This window comes from Anomaloglossus baeobatrachus, chromosome 1 (genome assembly GCF_048569485.1).
Source record: "Anomaloglossus baeobatrachus isolate aAnoBae1 chromosome 1, aAnoBae1.hap1, whole genome shotgun sequence".
NCBI classification, from domain to species: Eukaryota; Metazoa; Chordata; class Amphibia; order Anura; family Aromobatidae; genus Anomaloglossus; species Anomaloglossus baeobatrachus.
Window position 1 is genome coordinate 169,910,912 of NC_134353.1, and position 19,280 is coordinate 169,930,191.

Consider the following 19,280-nt stretch of genomic DNA (forward strand, 5'->3'; position numbering starts at 1 on the left):
GTGCTTTAAAGGCTCTTCTTGATTGGAGTAATAAGGGGTTAATAGCATCGAACAACTGCAACTAAGCCCTAGGTTAGTGATAGCACAGGTGTCTATGAGATAGCTGCATCATAACCTGTAAATGAAAGTAAATAAACACAGAAAAAAATCCTTTATTTGGAATAAAGTACAAAACACACCCTCGTTCAACTCTTTATTAACCACCAACACCCTGTAGGTCCGGCGTAATCCACACGAGATCCCACACCGCTTCAGCTCTGCAACATAACACAGCCAGTGGCCATAGTCCACGATCGCTGGCTGTGCAGACAATGATTGAGCTGCAATGACTGCACGGCAGGCAGATACTGTCACAGGCTGCGGGCACATCTTCCTGCAACTAATCACAGATGAGAGGACGGCTGGCGGGCGGGAAAAACACAAAAAGCTGTGTGTATACGATGCAGTACAGAAAGTGAATGCGTGACCCGGAAGCAGTGTTCTGCCATGACACCGAGTCTCAGTAAGTATGAAACGCTGTTTTATTTATGTTTTTCTTTATTTTTCAATTATTTTCTCCTGTGTTGGATCAGGATAGTGCACCTGGAATTCCAGATCCGGGTCCAGCACCGAGAAATCTTTGAAATCGTGCAGATCCGGACTTTTACAGTTCGGATCCACTCAGCCCTAATTTTGAGGGTACAATAAAAGCAAAAGAAAACTTAAGGAGACCATTGGAGTCCTGCATAATGAAAGAGTGAAACAGCAGGTAGAGCTACTAAGTTTGTATTTCGTATCTGTCTTCTCCCAAAAAACTAATGGAAGTATCAACATTAATTATTTAACTTAACTATAAGCAAAAGATTGATAGAATACACCCTATAGTCCTGAAAGAGATACTGTAGCTGAGGAAATAATAGTACTGCTTGCCATAATCTTCAATAAGTTATGGGAAGCAGGAGTGGTCCCTCTAGATTGGAAAAGGACAAATGTGCTTATCTACAAAAAGGGAAAAAGGAGGATTCAGGAATTTACAGTCCAGTAAACCTGACCTCTATAGCTGGAAAAATCTTAGAGCAAATTGTCAAGGAACATTTACATAGGTACCTGATGGGAAGGCTAGCACAGCTTTATGACCAATAAATCTTGTCAGAACGACTTGATTTCCTCTACAACAAAGTCACTGAATGGTTGAACCAGGGGAATGCTGTGAATATAGCATACCTTTTCTTCAGTAAGGCATTCGATAAAGTAACACAGGACATCCTCATTGAAAAAATGATCAAGTAAGGAATCGATAAAAAAAATCAGTTAGATGAATTCAAAACTGGCTTAATGATCGGGCTCAACGGGTAATACTAACTAGCTACACATCAAACTGGGGGAAAGTCAAAAGCGGGGTGCCTCAAGGTTCTGTTGTGTGCACAGTGCTGTTTAATATCTTTATAAATGATCTGGACGATGGAATTATTGAGGAACTCATAAAATTTGGGGATGATACTAAGACAGGAGGAGTAGCCAACACTAGTGAGGAGAGAGAGAGTATTCATAAGGATCTAGACACACTCAATAACGGGCCGAGGCAAAAAGAATGGTGTTTAACTGGGACAAATGCAAAGTTCTACATCTAGGTAAAAGAAATGCAAAAAGTATACAGAGGGGGAAATAATTATTTGATCCCTTGCTGATTTTGTAAGTTTGTCCACTGACAAATACATGAACAGTCGACAATTTTAAGGCTAGGTTAATTTTAACAGTGAGAGATAGAATATCCAAAATAAATTCCAGAAAATCACATTGTATAAATTATATAAATTTATTTGCATTTTGCAGAGAGAAATAAGTATTTGATCCCTCTGGCAAACAAAACTTAATACTTGGTGGCAAAACCATTGTTGGCAAGCACAGCAGTCAGACGTTTTTGTAGTTGATGACAAAGTTTGCACACGTCAGGAGGAATTTTGGTCCACTCCTCTTTGCAGATCATCTATAAATGATTAATATTTTGAGTCTGTCGCTTTGTCAACTCGGAGATTCAGCTCCTTCCATAAGGTCTGGAGGCTGGCTAGGCCACTCCATGACCTTAATGTGCTTTTTTTGTGCCACTCCTTTGTTGCCTTGGCTGTATGTTTTGGGTCATTGTCGTGCTGGAAGAACCAGCCACAACCCATTTTTAATGTCCTGGCAGAGGGAAGGAGGTTGTCACTCAGGATTTTACGGTACATGGCTCCATCCATTGTCCCATTGATGCGGTGAAGTAGTTCAGTGCCCTTAGCAGAGAAATACCCCCAAAGCATAATGTTTCCATGTCTGTGCTGTGCATCCGTGTTCGGATTCGCCCATCACTAAATATAACCTATGAGCACGTATTCTATAGTAGATCAATATCCTAGAGAGCCCTTAAAATTTGATCAATGGTCTCAAAAAACGCAAAAGCAGAAAGATTTGTCACTTTTACAGTATGAATGGTGAAATGATTTAAACGATTCAAGATGCTTCTCAAAATATCTCATATATCACATTCAGAATTAAAACCAAAGAAAAGGAGGAAAAAAACACATAACAGATCATAATAACAACTTCAATTATTAAAACATCTGACAGAAATTGGTTACAGAAAAAAGGGGGCATCACCACATAAAAATCAAAGTGGTGAGTATATATATACCAAAGGGTTAGTTCATTATTAAAAAATAATATAAGTTAATGAATAAATATCATATATACAGTATGAACTATGCAAATACATACAATACGGCAAATTCTGTGTATATCGAAATTTATATAAAGTACATAGTATCAAATAATAAATCTTTAACAACAATCATGATCACAATGGTGTAACAAATAAATACCACCTAGGGTGCTTATAACAACATAGGTACATCTCCCCAGGGGACAAAATTTCAATACAACAAATAGTGCTATCTCACTTATAGTGTTGGCACAGTATGGGTTAATGATCCAGTCAACAAGTGGCAGATGGAAAGAATAATAATTTAGATTGTAGTGGTGGTGTAAAGGCCCTTTACACACTGCAACATCGCTAACAACATCACTGTAATGTCACCAGTTTTGTGACGTAATAGCGACTTGGCCCCCGCTGTGAGGTTGCTGATTGCTACAAATCTTTCAGGACCATTTTTTGGTCCTTTGTTTCCCACTGAGCAGCATGCATCGGTGTGTTTGACATAGTTACAACGACTTTGTTAGTGACTTCCCTTACAAATAGCTACTTTAACATGTCCCCAATGACCAGCTAGGTCGTTCTGCAGGTCCGCATCGTTGGCCAGGTCTGCCTGTTTGACAGCTCACCAGCGACTCACCAGAGACTTTTTAGCGATCCCGGCCAGGTTGGGATCGCTGGTGGGATCGCTAGAACGTCTCAGTGTGTAAAGGGGCCTTTACATATCATACAGAGAGGTGTTTTTTATGTATGTACATATATGAAATATTAGTGTAGGGACCCACAAACATGAGGATCTGTGACGCGGATTGTGGGCTTACCGTACTATGGCCATATTACCTACCAATACCTCATATATTCATTTATTCTTTTGCACAGAATATTTTATATCGGATGCAGCCAGGCCTCTTAATGTTAGGCCTTGCATATTATACTCACTGTCCCTGCATGGAGCACATATTTAGTACTGGCGTAGCCCGCTTGCATCGATTGTGATGGGCGTAACTAATAGGCTGCTTACCAGATACTGTGTGCCTGTGTGTGTGAACAGTTACCTATGCAAGCCACAAGTGTGCAATTTTACCATCTTCCTTTGCACCTGTGATGTCTCTATTTAATGGAGGTCTTGCTGCATCCTGGCAGTGCATTAGTCTTTTTGGCCTGGGCAGTTTACATCTTCTGCCATTAGTCTGTGAGTTTTTTGCTTAACTTTTGGAGGTTTTTATTCCTCTTTATGGTGTTTTTTGATGTATATATCATACAGAGAGGTGATAACATAGATAACAACAAGTACAATGGTGGCACAGCATGGGTTAAATACTCTGTAGATAAAGAGTCAATGGAAGGAATGAAGCCAGACTCTAATACAGTGGTGGCACAGGGTATCAAAGACTATAGAATAAAGTAAAAAAGTGTAAAGTCAAGTACAATATCTATGTTCCTGCTGGTATGGATATGTGTGTGTGATGCCCACTCCCCAACGTGCACATTTCGACATCACCTTCAGCAGAGGGTGCGGTCACCACATGAGAGTCATCTTTCAATGTAAAGTGTCACCACCCTGCACACAGCGAAAAGGCAATGTCAGGGAAAGTGGATGGGGGTGGTAGTAGACTACATACCTTTAGTGAACTAAAAGCTGTCTCCATTCTTCAAAAACTGAACTTTAATCAAATATGCTAATAAGGTGAACCTTTGAGATGGCAAAAGGCTTGGTCCACCTTTCTCCCCACTTTTTCTACTTCTCCCTGGTTGGTTACAGCACTGGCTTGCTTGAGCTTTCTCTGCAGACAACACTTGTGTCAAGCAAGTTAGTGCTGTCAATTAATAGTGAGGAAGGCAATCTCATGCTAACTTAGTCAAAACGGTGTACAGTCATATTTAGCCATATAGCCATATCAAAAGTGCACCAAGCATCCTAATTAGCATATTTGATGAAATGTCAATTTCTTAAAAAATTTGGGCTGTGATTTTATCACTAAAAAAATTGTAAGTTTTATAGGGGATAGATCCCATACAAATAGAGATGATTTATTATTCTCTGGAATTATTATTTGTTATTCGCTCCATATAAATTCAGCAAAATCGCAGATATCTGCAGCCATCATTTTGCTAAGCCGTTAAGGTCCTTGCAAACTACTAAAAAAATAATACTCACCTTACCGCTTTCCCTACTCTTTGGCCTTTACTGCAGGATAGGTCTTCCAGCGGGCTAAGGCTTCAAACATCACTATGAGCCGTGCTGTCCCTATTCTGATATAAAAAGCTAAGCAACAAAAAGAGGGATAAAATTCCCCCCAATAAAAATCAAGAATTAATCACAGCGACAAAATGACAACAGTGTGATTTTGTTTCTGTTTTGTTCCTTCATCGTTCAGGTTTTGCATCCATATGTTACTACAGAAGAGACCAAACTATTTACAAGCCATGTCTTCGTTGCTATTGAAATGATTTACTACACTTGAATTTCAATAGATCTCTTCATCTCTAACTACAAGATTATGTGCTTAGTTTATACTGTTAATTAGGCTGTAAGATTCTCTTTAAATATTCAGTAGTAATTAAAGTATGCTATAATTATTTGTCCAAGTGCTCAAAATGCATAGGTATAGTGTGTTGGTTTTTATTTTTTCCCTTTTCATATTTTAATAGTTACTAATAAAAATAATGTTTTTAGAACCCTTTCCACTGTGGTTGCTGAATGTCTTCCTACCTCTACCTGATCATTTTCACCTTGGAGCTGGCTTGTGGTGTCTGTCCATGCACCGCACCATTATTAGATTGAATGATTCCTGGACAGAGTTAGCTAATGTAATATTATTTCTTTGCTTTTACTAATTTCAAAAACCTTTTTTTTCCTCCTTTACATTTTTTTGCAGTTTAAGGTATTTTGCTGTTAGTGGTTCATGATTCTGTTTCCTTTTTTGGAAAAAAAAAAAATAGAAAAAGTCCTCTCCAAAAACATGCCAACATTTTTATTGCTCTTCTGCATAGGTTATATAAGTCTGGGAATCCGAATACTAACACTTTTGATAGAATATGTATGAGTCCCTCCTTATGACTAATATAGGGTGTATAGGAATCCCTCTTCCTTCTAATTTTTGCCATTTTTGCAGTGTCTGCATAGGCTTTAGAGTTCTTAATTCATAAATTATACAGGGTGTGTCTGACCATGTCACACAGCCCACAAGCCCAGATAAGGTAGTAAAATATTGAAACTACATTCACCGGTGACTACCGGCAGGGGTATTTTTATTTACCCCTTTACTATATCATCTACTGTAGACATAGACGACAGGGAAATATGGTGAGAGATGATCCGCTATTAAGGCTATTTTCACACGTAGCATTTTTGGTGCGTTTTTTTGCAGCTTTTTATATTAGTTTAATGCTAATTAAAAGCTGACATTTACAGTACCAGCAAAAGCTAGGAGATTTCATAAATCTAATGCAGACAATTATTTTTTTCCCCTGACTGAAATGGAAAACTGCTGAATTTTTTAAAGAATCTGCATGTCAACTCTTTCCAGAGCTGTATATCCCCAGAGCTGCATGTCACCCCCCCACCTCAAAGCTGTTTGTACCCCCACCTCAGAGCCACTGCCCCCCTCTAGAGCTGTATGCCCCCCCATTGCTGTATACCCCTTTCCTCAGTAATATGTATGCCCCCAGTAATGTGTATGTCCCCACCCTCTCTTGTGATGTATATACAGCAGTGTTAGTGTGCTCTATGTGTGGCCATGTCTGTTAGTGACTGCCACCAATCAGCATGGCACCGACACATGCCCAGAAGGAGCTGGATGGAGACAAGTGGGGAGGTGAATGGGGCTGTTGCTGGCTTCCCAATATTAGAAATATATATAATTACAAAAAAATATAAAAATAATGTGTCTGTGTGTGCATGTATGATGTGTACGTCAGTATACAGTATACAGTGAGTCCACCCATATCCTGTCCACCGCCATTAACTTGAGAATGGCGGCAGCTATAGGCATAGAAGTCGTGTCTAGGTATAGTAAAGTAGCCATGTGCTACGCAATGAAACCACCTATTGCGCCACCTGGTGGAAAACAACGGAGTTAGCATTTTTATCTCAAAAATGGAACGAGATAGAGAAAAAAGTGAATTAAAAAATTGTAGGGCATCATCAATTAAATAAGAATCGACTCCTTGCATACAGAAATGCTATAATATGAAACCCATGACCCCCCCAAAACATTGAATGTTGGTCACGCATATGGCGCTCATCTAACTTTGGTGCTCAAAGTGGCCACCATCAGCTGCAATGCACATCTGGACTCTGGACAGCATATTGTATCTTGCTGTTCATTGTGCAATATGGTAGGTGACACGTTTGCCCAAGCATCTGTGATACGTCGTAGTAGGTCTTGCAATGTTGGTGGAGGGGTCGCATACACCTGCTGTTTGATGTGACCTCACAGAAAGAAGTCCAATGGGTTCAGGTCAGGTGAGCGTGGAGGCCACTCCATGCAGCCACCATACCCAATGACTTGTAGGAAGGTCTCCATGAGGTATCGATTCACGTCCGCAGCCTTGTGAGTTTTACACGTTCTAATCACAGCATTTTTGAATGCAAGATGTCGATTCGTATTGAATTGATGATGCCCTAGAACTTTGTAATTCACTTTTTTTCTCTATCTTGTTCCGTTTTCAAGATAAACATGCTAACTCCGTTATTTTCCACCAGGTGGCGCAATAGGTGGTTTCATTGCGTAGCAAATGGCTACTTTACTATACCTAGACACCACTTCTATGCCTATAGCTGCCGCCGTTCTCAAGTTAATGGCGGTGGACAGGATATGGGTGGACATACTGTATATGACTGTGTCTAGATTTATGTCTATTTATATATGTTTTTGTGAATTTCTCTTTAAATATGTATGTGTACGTATGCCTGTATGTGTATGCATCTGTGCATATCTATGTGTGGATGGGGCCCACTGAGATGCTTTCGCCCAGGGCCCACAAAAGCCTGGAGCCGGCCCTGGTTCCCACCAGCAACCTGGGAGTCAAAGATGTGTCCAGGTATCTTCCCCATGCTTATCCTTTTCAACTTGAGCACTGTTTCTGTCAAATTCAGCAGTTATCCTGCCCCCAGCCTTCCTGAGAGTCTTACAGAAAAAGGTTTGAGTTTCCCACTGACTTCCACTATATTCGTTACTCGAATTGAGTCAGTCCCAGTGTCCACCTGTGAGAGTATGGAGGTGATGCCTGCAGTATATCCTCCATTCAACCAAAGGGGTTTCTGCCTAGGCTGGAGAAAAAACTCTGTATGGTCAGGTACAGGGCAGTGTGTGGATCAAGCCTGCAGCATGCATATGTGAGGGAAGAGCTCTGGTTTATTGAGAGTACTGGATCTGATAAAAACTACTGAGCATGTGAGAGGTGATAATACCAAATTGGGGAAGCAAACTCTAAAAATAAAGAGCGCAATATAGTTTTAACTGATTAAAAAGTGAGGTAAATGTGAAGAGAGACTCAGCTGGCCAGGTTGTGAAAGGCACAACTCCTCTGTAAGCCTAAAAGATAATGGTGACTGCCAGAGTCCCACATGGAAATTCTTGAATATTGAAAAAAGAGAACGGGTATAATACCGCTCTGCCACCAATATTGATAATTAATGTTGAGTTTATTTCAGGTCAACGCGTTCTTTGGTCCTGAAAAAGGGGACGTTGATCCCTGAAATGCATCGACCTGAAATAAATAAACTCAACATTAATTGTCAATATTGGTGGCAGCGTGGTATTATACCTGTTCTCTTTATTCAATATCCAAGAAATCGGGGAAGCAGGCATTTGCTGCTGTACTTAGAACTGAATTCTAGAAGAAATCCTTGGGTACTGACTGCATGAAACCCTTTGCTGATCCCATCCCTGTGATCATATTTTCCGAATGGTTTTCGGCCAACAAAGATAGAGACACCCTGTTTGAGTCTGCAGAAGATACAGGTATTCCATTTGGATCTACAGATATCTCCTTCAGCTCAAAATTCCTGTACCAGATGAGTGGAACCATAAGTCCTGAGCTCAGGCCCCGTGCAGATATTTTTGGTAGGAAGTCTGCACACATCCATTAGCTTCTGGCACCAAACTAGTTTAGATAGGCTGCAGCCATTTAGACAGGAAATGAACCTAATCACATGTAAAACTGTAGTTGTGTCAAAGTTTGGCACCTGGGTAGCCTGTTTCTGTTGGTGGGGTACAGAGGAAAGGGAGGTGAGCATTATAGTTAAGTTTCTAAGCCACTGTGCTGACCCACCGACAGGTCCTTCCGAACACCCAGTGATCCTCACTGTACACATAGAGTAGTAATTGTGCCCTTTACTAGGCAGAGGGCCTGTTAAGTAAATGTATCCAGATATCTCCATCTACATTGGAGTGTCGCTGGGGCAGGACATTGGTCATTGTCTTTCATTGTCTGGTATATGTTAGATTTTGTTTGTGATCATTAATTTTAATCCAATTTAATCATAGAAACATAGTTCCCCGACATTGCCTGGTCTCGTTCCTGATCTAAAACCCACTGTATTCTGAGAGTAACCTCTCCAGTTCACACAACCTGCTTGATTCGAGTATCAAGCACTCGAGCATTGTAGTGCTCACTTATCCCTAGTGACAATCTTTCTGCAGCACTATGTAGTATGCTGATGCTATATAAACAACAGGAAACCAATACATACAGTAAATCATTGTGTATCCACATACTTATCCACTGGGTTGCTCTATAGAAAGGATATATATGTATTGTAGCACTTTATCTAGCATTTCATATGATATGCCAAAATGAAACCAGGCATGACACTAAATAGAAAAAAATATATCCTACTAGGCAGTATTCACAGAGCACAAGAGATAGGGATGGCCTTTTATTTTGTAAAGCTGATTTTATGAAGAGATAATACTAGCACAGAGTGCACATTGAGCCCGAGGCTTCTAGAAGATAATAGAAACACAGATACATAAATACTTACTGACAGCAGATTTCGACCATCTGGTCCATCTAATCAAACTAATTTCCTATATAATGTAATGACAGAAACCTTGCTTCATTTCATGCTGTATTCCACCTTTTATCTAAAATGTATTTTGACATTCATTCTTTTTTCTATACAAACAGTGGAAGTATTAATCTTCATTATTTTTTTCAGTGTATATGATATAAATCATTTTAGGAAACAGGTCTAGATACAAATATTTTTTTTATTTGTAACAGAGCAACCAAATCATTATTAGCAGCAAATTGCTGTATGTTTCCGTGGTTTTAACAAACTTGAAGAGAATAAAAAATGTAGGCAGTGACAAAAGACTTTATTAAAAAGGAAGACTTTGCCAAAAATGTGCCATATTTACTTTATAGTGCATCAAATGACAATAAACATGTGGGTATAGAAGACAGCAGAACCTAGATATTGATTATTATATTTAGTATCAAAAGTATGAGTAACTAAAAAATGAATATTAAAAATTATTTTAAAAAATACCTCTAACCCCTTCATGACTGTCCCTTTCTTTTTACTTTTGGCGAGTTTGTTGATTCATTGCTTTCTTGCAAGAAAAAAATAATATACAAAAAAAATGTGGAAAAATTTTGAAGTGAGACTAAAGCCTGCTTTACATGTTACGATTCTGCATATGATATCGTATGTGATCGTAACCGCCCCCATCGTATGTGCGGCATGTTCAATTTTGTTGAATGTGCCGCACAAACGATTAACCCCCATCACACGTACTTACCCGTCTATACGAGCTCGATGTGGGCGGCGAACGTCCACTTCCTGGAGTGGGAGGGACGTTTGGTGTCACATCGACCTCACGCGGCAGCTGGCCAATAGAAGCGGAGGGGTGGAGATGAGTGGGATGTGAACATCCCGCCCACCTCCTTCCTTCCGCATTGCTGGCCTGGAGCCACAGGACGCAGGTAAGATCTGTTCATCGTTCCCAGGGTGTCACACACTGCGATGTGTGCTACCCCGGGTACGATGAACAACCTGACGTTCAATTCATGAGGAATGAACGACATGCATGTGTGACGCCCTGGACCCCATGGGTCACAGGTAACAACAGCTACCACATAACACACAAACCCCCATCCCTTGTGAGGACACATAAGTCACCCGAAGGGGAGACCTGATGCCTTCCTCAGGGCCAGTAGGGCACACCAGGTGGGCAGAGAGAGGCAGAAAGGCACGCCCACCGAGGAGACTACTGCCCTGAGGCAGGCTATACAAACAGTGAAGTTGTAGTCAGAGAGTTGACAGGAGGTGTGGAGGAGCAGAGCTGTCAGGGACCCGGGTTGGAGCCTGGGATCCCCGTAACGTCAGGCAGGCAGACGGCGTTGGCCGCCTGCAGGAGTACCGGTACAGCAACTGGCGGAACCGTAGGGACCAGGCCAGGGTTGGAGCCCGCCGGCCCTGAACCGGGGAGTCAACCGTTTACCGGAGCACCAGAAACCGGGTACTCAGACCCCGTCCTAGCTTAGAAGCCACTGAGTATAGGCAAATTAACTGATTGCAGTCTGGACCTCACGGGTTCATCCTCCCCCAAAGTCCCGAAAGAAGGCAAAAGCCCACCGATACCGGGTGAGAGCCACCACCAAGGGCCAAACATCCGACAAGCCAGCGCCTGCGGGCAACCGAGGGCTCCTCTGGCAGCTCAACGCCAGGGAGCGGGCTACCACTGTCCAGGCAGGGGGAGCTAACAGTCAAACGAGAGGTGCAAGGGAAAGGGGCCACCATCAGCCTCACAAAGGACACAAGCAGCCGGCTGCGGGACCCGACCAGACCCGAACTTTGGTTTATCAGTGACTCTGAGTGTGAATTAATCGTGAGTACAACAGTGCCATCCGGGCACGACACTGCACTGCAGCACGGCACCTTGCACCCCGACAATAACACTGTTGCCAGTCCCTACAAACCGGGCCGCCGGACACACCGCCCCTACCCACGGAGGGGCTAACATCTAGGCTGAGGCCGCAACACCGATCCCGGGAATACCCTCCACTCCAGCCGCAGCGGTGGTGCATCCCATCACCACGACCCTTGGGTGGCATCACGACCCATGAGACGACAACTTGGCCCCCGGCTGCGGGCCTCGTCCCACACCACCACCACCCCACTGCCTCCCCTTAACAGAGCGACGTGGCCCCCGGTCCGGAGGCTCTCGTGCCACCGACAACCCGAGCCCGGACCTCAAGCAGCTCAGCCCAAGCAGCAGAGAAGTGGCCGGGCCCCTCTCAGGGCGGTACACATCGACTCTTCTGGCGTCACGAACAGGATTCGGACAGTCCACTTACCTGTGGAAATGCGCCTTAGAAGTATCCGTCAGTGGCGTCCTGCCGAAAAAGTTGAAGTTCCGCCATCTTGGCGCGAAAGTTTCCCGCTTGAGTCGTGTTCCCGGAGCAGTGAAGGCGCGAAAGTAAAGCCCCGCCCCCAAAAGAGGAGTGCAGAGAGAAAACCAAGGGGGAAGAGGGCGAACAATGGCGGCATGTAACTAGTGCCGCGGAGTGCAGGCACGCCAGGACTCTGCGGCAACACGTTCCTGGACCCAGCAGTGAGATGTGCAAGGAGCTCCAGGCCAAGGTCCACTCCATGATGGCGGAGTGGATGTCGGAGAAGAAGGGCCTGGTCGCAACCGTGCGGGCATACGAAGTAGAGGTGGCCTCAGAGGAGCGGGTAAGCGACCCATGCCCCTATGTCCCCGAGGGAACAGCCGCTGTGGCTGACGGGCCCGGTCTGCTGCCATCCACCACGCCACCTCCCTCACTGCCCATGCCCGCGGCCACCACCCTGACCGACCCGTTACCCCTGTCACCGGTAGCGGAGCCCGCAGCGTCTAAGGGAGAGGGCCTAGACCTGGGGCCCCCGGGCCTTACCTTTGCCACCGCCCTGGCACCCGTCCCGGCTTCCATCACGGCTGCAACGGAGGCAATCTTCAACCCGAAGCCAGCACCACAAGTCCTGATGCCCACTCCCAGACACCCGGCCTCGGCTGAGGCACAGCGGGGATGTAGCTGCCAAGCGGCAGAACAGGCCACGTCACAGCGGGGTCCCTCGTTACTGAAGGTGCCGGTCGTAGCCGGCACGGAGGGATTCCAGTTGGACCTGTCCTCCACACAAGCTGACCTGGAGCAGGTTGAAGATGCTCCATACTGGGAGCGGCAGCTACGGCAGCTGCGCCACGGGATCGCTGTTTAAAGAAAGAAAGTGAGGTAGCAGTTCTGGCTGCCTGGTCCCCGTTCAGACCTACAGTGTTCACCTGATTAGGCTATAAAAGAACCCGTCCCCATTGGGACTTGTGCTTGACCTCCATTTAATCCCCTGTTGCGTGAGTGACTGCTCATGGACAAGGCCGTGGACTTGCTGGCCACCCAAAAACTTTTGGGCTTGTAATATTGCCCTATCTGCCCCTTTTAACATGCCTTCCCATTCTGTTAGCCTCCGGAGAGGCAGATTGGAGGAAGGACCCGCAGCAGAGCAGGCTGGGGTCCGGTCACCACCGGGACCGGTGACCATCCTCCGGGGAGCCCTTTGACAACTGCCGGGTGTGCCGCACCGTACCCGTTCCCGCCTGGGTGATCTGGCCATATTCCTGTTTCCGGACTGGGGAAAAGGGGTGCTACCCATTTCTTAGGGGCAGCATCAAGGCTAGGTTGTTTGGGTGGGAAAGGCAGAAGGACATGAACCCGTTCTGTTAATAAAGTTATGCGACGTTAAAGTAAAATGCCTCCCGTTATGGGAAGACCTGCAGAAATCATAATGTACAAATGTTATTATAATTGTAAGTGTTTCCCGTTTTACCGTTTTTACAGTTAAAAGAATAAGGAAAATAAACCGGAGTTGGTCGGGCAGCCCACAGACGGTCTGCATTAAACCAAGGGGGAATGTGACACCCTGGACCCCAGGGGTCACAGGTAACAACACCTACCACATAACACACACACCCCCATCCCTTGTGAGGACACATCAGTCACCCGAAGGGGAGACCTGATTCCTTCCTCAGGGCCAGTAGGGCACACCAGGTGGGCAGAGCCAGGTGGAAAGGCACGCCCACCGAGGAGACTACTGCCCTGAGGCAGGAAATACAAACAGTGAAGTTGTAGTCAGAGAGTTGACAGGCGGTGTGGAGGAGCAGAGCTGTCAGGGACCCGGGTTGGAGCCTGGGATCCCCGTAACGTCAAGCAGGCAGACGGTCGTGGCCGCCTGCAGGAGTACCGGTACAGCAACCGGTGGAACCGTAGGGACCGGGCCAGGGTTGGAGCCCGCCGGCCCTGAACCGGGGAGTCAACCGTTTACCGGAGCACCAGAAACCGGGTCCTCAGACCCCATCCTAGCTTAGAAGCCACTGAGTATAGGCAAATTAACTGATTGCAGTCTGGACCTCACGGGTTCATCCTCACCCAAAGTCCCGAAAGAAGGCAAAAGCCCACCGATACCGGGTGAGAGCCACCACCAAGGGCCAAACATCCGACGGGCCAGCGTCTGCGGGCAACCGAGGGCTCCTCTGGCAGCTCAACGCCGGGGAGCGGGCTACCACTGTCCAGGCAGGGGGAGCCAACAGTCAAACCAGAGGTGCAAGGGAAAGGGGCCACCATCAGCCTCACAAGGGACACAAGCAGCCGGCTGCGGGACCCGACCAGACCCGAACTTTGGTTTACCAGTGACTCTGAGTGTGAATTAATCGTGAGTACACCAGTGCATCCGGGCACGACACTGCACCGCAGCACGGCACCCTGCACCCCGACAACAACACCGTCGCCAGTCCCTACCAACCGGGCCCCGGGACACACCGCCCCTACCCACGGAGGGGCTAACATCTAGGCTGCGGCTGCAACACCGATCCCAGGAATACCCTCCACTCCAGCCGCAGCGGTGGTGCATCCCGTCACCACGACCCGTGGGAGGCGTCACGACCCGTACGACGACAACGCGGCTCCCCCGGGCTGCAAACCTCGTCCCGCACCACCACCCCACTGCCTCCCCTTAACAGAGCAACGTGGCCCCCGGTCCGGAGGCGCTCATGCCACCGACAACCCGAGCCCGGACCTCGAGCGGCTCGGCCCGAGCAGCGGAGAGCAGCCGAGCCCCTCTCAGGGCGGTACACATGCGATGAACGTTTTACCATTCATTCGCAATCACACGTAGCTGTTACACACTACAACGTACCTTACGATGCCGGATGTGCGTCACTTACGACGTGACCCCGCCAACACATCGTAAGATATATTGTAGTGTGTAAAGCGGGCTTAAATAGTTAAAAAAGAACAATTCCACTGTTGTTGGTTTTCTTTCTTTTTTTACGGCATTCATTGTGCAGTTAAAATTATCTGACAATATGATTCTCCATGTTGGTATCATTCAGTTGGAACCAAATTTATAAGGTTAATTTTATACAGTATTCTAGTAGTTAAAAAAAAATCAGAATTTTCTTAAAAAAAAAAAAAAAAAATTTGCTTGTGTTGCTATTTTCTATGATGTCTAAGTTTTTTTAATGTTGTGTTGGTGGAGTGGTTTGAGGGCTTATTTGTAGCTAGCTCTACTTTCTTCTGTTACAGGATGATGCTAGCTATTTAACACAACCAACAGTATGGAGCTGGCTCAGCCCCGGAGCCCGCTCCAGGGGTGTACTGCCAATGGTGGCAGACCATGTGTTTGCTATGGCTCCCATAAGTCAGAGGGTCCCGGTGCCAGCGCATCGCACTTTCAACTGTATCGGCATCACAAATATGCAGTGTGAAGAGGTGCAGGGCTATTATACTGTGTATAGACCCATGTTACTCCATAGATGGATGTTGCAGATCATACTGTGGATCATACTGTGTTGGAGTCACCATACTTTGCCAGGGTAGTGCAGGGCACTTTTGTTAGTATCATACTTTATGGTTGCAATGAAAGGGGAATCTAGGGGCTTCAATTGGAGGAAAATTACTTGGTAAGGGCCGTAAAGTTGTGAGGTCTCTTCTTATGTCACCCAGACAAATGTTTTGTTTTTTATTTTATTTTTGGTTTGTTTTTGGAGGGGCCTAATTAGATTTTCTGATATGGGGCCCCATGATTTCAATGAATGTCACTAGCCCACTTCTTCTACTAAGGAGCAGGACAAGGACTTATAATGTGGCGCCCCTGAGGCTTCAGTTGCCACAGAGTATTGCACCTGATTTAAGGTGTAATTCTGTACCCGGATCTGGAGGAGGTCGGTACCAGTTTCACCACTTACACACTCAAATACACCACAAGGTTGCCCTCTCCAATGGGGACCGGGCTAGGATAGGGTCTTAAGGTAGCCTCCAAACATGGGGGGCACTACCCATTAGTTACAGGAACCCGGGGAAAGAGCAGCCACCAGAGGGGAGTGAAGAGCCAACACAATAGTTAAGGGGAGTTCTCCGGCAGGAGAGGAAAGGAGCAGACTTGTCTTACTGGTGCTCCGGTGAGACAGAGGAGTTGTTCTTGTGGTTGCCGAGGTGTGAGCTTAAACACTCCCTCGGAACTGGTGCCACACTCAGGGTGCAGTACGCGAGGCTAGATCATTCTCCAAGTTGGTTTTCCAAATCTGCCGGGACAGGGAGGTTTCAAACTTCCCTGGCCACAAAGAGCCCGAAAGCACAGTGCGATATAGGATCTGGGGCCTTGGACAGCACCAGGCCCCAATACGGAGCTGCGTTACCTTCAATTAGGGACAAGAGTACTACTCGAGATGAACTGGGGTTCCCAAGTAGCTTTAAGCCATGGGGATCCAACACACAAGGTGCTAAGAGGAAGGAACTCACAGAGCGCCAAACCGGACTGACCTCTTAAGGGATTCAGGTTTGACGGAGCCCATCACAGCGGGTGACCAGTACTATCAGGGCGAGTGGCACAGCACAAAGAGTGAGTAAAGACACCAGGAACCGAAGCCACTGAGTCTGACTCTTGATTACCGACACCAACACCCTGCGCCTCGGCGCTCAAGTGCCATCACTACTCCCCTCATCATCCTCCCCAGGGCTCGCTCCACCTATGTGGAGCGATACCATCTCTGGCTGCTACTGCCATCCGCCCCGGAGGACAGCAACAGCAGTGGCGGCTAATCTCTGGCTGCGTACCACAGGTGACGTCATTACATTTCTACTACTACTACCCCCACCATCTTCCCTCCTTATTGGTGTACACCTCGGGGCACGAAGCCAGGCAGGCCACCACGACAATCCAGATCATCACACCAGCCCAGAGACGAGTAACTCAGGTATGAGACCCCGTGCCTGATTCCTCTGCCCCCTGTGTGCTACAATAACACCCAAGGCCAATTCTTCAATATAGACCTTCTCCCTTTTTCTGTGCAATTCAGTATGAAAGCTGTCAAATCTTAATGTTTTCATGTGACACCTGCTATTAAAAACAAAAGTTGAATATCATGAAGTATAAGTCCCTGCAAACATTTTATATGTCTGCAGACAACACAAGAACATATATTTTAACGCTGCACTGTTTTAAAATGTCCAAGACTATATAGTTATTGGATGGCGGGATTAGCATGGATTGTAAAGGTTCTCAGGGTAATGATTTCTGATAGCATTTTGAGTAACATGGATCTGCTATGGAATGTGAGATGACCTCTAGTTGCTGGTGAGTCACTGTGGGGAGGCAGTTTTCGTAGCACTCATCATACTTTGCACCGTTCTATACGTGCAGCAATACCTAGTTTTTAGTTTCTAGTTTGTTTTTAATGCTATATTAGGTTCAATGGTAGAAAAGAGGAAAGCTGAGAGATCTTTCTTTTTTTACCATCTTGTAATGGTATTGGTACAACACTAGAGTATAAACTCGATACAGCCCTGGCAGCAACAGTTATCATTTGTCAGGACTGTATTACTCTGTAATTGGGGCTGCCATAGCAGCTCTAGTTATAAGAAAATATTAGAAAACTAATATAAAAAGTAACCTTAAATGACCTAAAGTTGGCAATACATATAAGAAACAAAAAGCACAATTGTGGTAAAAATATTTTGAATGTGAAACAATTTATTTTTACACTATAAAAGGCCAATATTTCAAAAAGAGCAACTTCTACATGGTTAAAAGTGGTAATATAATAATACCCCACTTATCCAAAAAAGACAAAAAAAATCACTTTCAATATCTAAAAAAATAAAAGAAAAAAATTGTAGTTATTTTACTAGGACATGCAAAACCTTTTAAAAACTGTACTAGTTGTACTAGTTTAAAGATACAAAATAAGAGATAAGTAAAAATATTAAAATATTCATAAAACTCTCCTCTAGCAGCCATATCAATAGTATGCGGCAGCCAATCCAGAGTCCTGAGAACCACCTCCTACATGACATCATCCGTGGTATTTCTTTAGATTTGTAGGCCAGGTGTCTTCTTCCATGCAGATCATCACGCTCTCAGCATACTACAATGACCTCAAGCCTGTCCTACTGATCTCATTAAGTACTGGGGACTACTAACTAACAGGCTCCAGCAAAGGTTTCTGTTTAAAGGGAAGGTATCGTCAAAAAAAAATAATAATAACTGAAAAAATGTAAAGTAATAATGTTTAAATGTTTTGTTTAAATATTTTTTTTTTTTTAATTGTGCAAAATATATAAAAAAAAAAAAAAAGTTTGATATTTTCTACTGTTAAACACTAGGGGGAGCAGCTTCTGAAATCCTACTGAATTTCCACTGTATAAAAAGCTCAGATTACAGCCTGCAGTAAAGTGGGCGGAGTCTGCTCTCCTGTGTGTGATGGCACGTCTCCCCCCTCCTCTCCTAAACTGAGTGTTTACAACAGATAACAGAGAATGACATGTAAGGACACAAGGCATAGCCATTTTCCTGGTGACCAGAAATGTCTAAATTGTCACCAAGGACAGCAGGAGTATCACACAGGATAGGATTAGATACACGGCTCTGCAGACAGTATCACACAGGATAGGATTAGATACACGGCTCTGCAGACAGTATCACACAGGATAGGATTAGATACACGGCTCTGCAGACAGTATCACACAGGATAGATTTAGATACACGGCTCAGCAGACAGTATCACACAGGAGAGGATTAGATACAAAGCTCAGCAGACAGTATCACACCGGACATGATTAGATACACAGCTCAGCAGACAGTATGACACGATAGGATTGGATACACGGCTCTGCAGACAGTATCACACAGGATAGGATTAGATACACAGCTCATCAGACAGTATGACACGATAGGATTGGATACACGGCTCTGCAGACAGTATCACACAGGATAGGATTAGATACACAGCTCATCAGACAGTATGACACGATAGGATTGGATACACGGCTCTGCAGACAGTATCACACAGGATAGGATTAGATACACAGCTCAGCAAACACAAGAAGAGGGGAGCCAGCACTGCTCATGAATGGCATGCAACAATGAAAAAATAAAAAGTGTAAAATTCACAAATTCATTCCTACTGTAACAATTCAATGAGATTTTTTGCAAATTATTGATCAATGATTTGAGCCCCCCTGCCTCGTCACAACAAATCTCTATAGGGGGGTCCCTACACTATGTTGTAAATTAATATCGTACCATAAGGTCTCATATAATGACTTGAACAGGACCATATAAGAACACCAC